Source organism: Apaloderma vittatum, unplaced genomic scaffold (genome assembly GCF_000703405.1).
Source record: "Apaloderma vittatum isolate BGI_N311 unplaced genomic scaffold, ASM70340v1 scaffold17663, whole genome shotgun sequence".
Lineage (NCBI taxonomy): Eukaryota > Metazoa > Chordata > Aves > Trogoniformes > Trogonidae > Apaloderma > Apaloderma vittatum.
Window position 1 is genome coordinate 20,541 of NW_009710042.1, and position 1,237 is coordinate 21,777.

Below are 1,237 nucleotides of genomic sequence, written 5' to 3' on the forward strand. Positions count from 1 at the left end.
GGCTGGGTTGGGAAGGGGACGAGGTAAGATGAAAAAAAGATTTTGCTGATCTTTACTTCCCACTGTGATGCCTACTTTGGTTTGTCCAGGCTGTGAAAGGGTAAGCAGTTCTGGAAGCAAGTCTAGGCTTTACGGAGAGCTGCAAGGGCTTCCACTTTGTGATGCACAACCAGCCTTTCCCAGACATCAGTGACCGGTGTGACAGGCAGCTTTGTGGTCAGTTTGGATCCATCTGAGAACTTCTCTTGCCTTCATCCCCTTACTTCATTGATTTGTGGGGCTCTGAGGAAGTGAAATATCTCTCTGGAGTCAAGTGAATGTGACTCAGAGCAGTTTGACTCGCAGAGCACAGAATTATAGAATCACAGACTGGTCTGGGTTGTAAAGGACCTTAAAGATCATCTTATTCCAACTCCCCTGGCACGGGAAGGGACATCTCCCAACTGAACCAGATTGCTCAAAGTCCCATCCAACCTGGCCTTGAACACTTCCAGGGAGGGAGCATTCACAACTTCTCTTGGCAACCTTGATGATGAGTAAGGAGGAAGTATGAAACAAGCAGAAAATTACCTTTAGGATTGCTACATGAGACACAGGGTCTGTCCAGAGACATATGAAAGCATTAACCAGGCCTGTCACACTTAGTAGTCACCTTCAACGTACCCTCTAGGGGCAGAGATGGCCTTTTTGTATTTAATAGCTGTTGATGCATTTCCTTCTGGCCCCTTTCTAACCCCTCTAATAGCATCCACAGCCTCCTCTGTCGAGGAGTTTTGCAGCTTGGCTAGGTGACAAGTGAAGAGTTTCCTCCTTTGGTTGTTTTTATCTTAGAATTGTGGAATTGTTTAGGGTGGGAAAGACCTTTTATATTATTATCAGGGGGCCCGTTAGCTCAGTGGTTTGAGCGCGCTGCTGACAATAATAACCAACACCGAGGTCGCGGGTTCGATTCCCGCTCGGTCCCCATGTGTTGCCTGGTCTAGTCGAGAGGTGGCATCCCTGTCCATGACAGGGAGGTTGGACTAGATGATCTCTAAGGTTCCTTCCAGCCTAGGCCATTCTAGGATTCTATGATTCTACGATTATCAAGTCCAACTGTTAACCTAGAAATTCCAGGTCCACCACTAAAAAAACTTACTTGTCTTTGCATCTACCAGGGGATTTCTCCTCTGTCTGGGGATGGAGATGCTTTTGCATTCACGATGAGCTTGATCCTTGCAGACAGCCATGGCATCTG

At 47.2% G+C, this 1,237-nt stretch overlaps 1 non-coding gene across 1 annotated transcript; it reads left to right on the forward strand.

Annotated features, from left to right (window-relative positions):
* The first annotated feature begins 881 nt into the window (after positions 1 to 881).
* TRNAV-GAC lies at positions 882 to 964 on the forward strand. Its single transcript is given in 2 exon segments — positions 882 to 918; positions 929 to 964. It is a non-coding gene; the product is annotated as a tRNA-Val (tRNA).
* Positions 965 to 1,237: the final 273 nt, after the last annotated feature.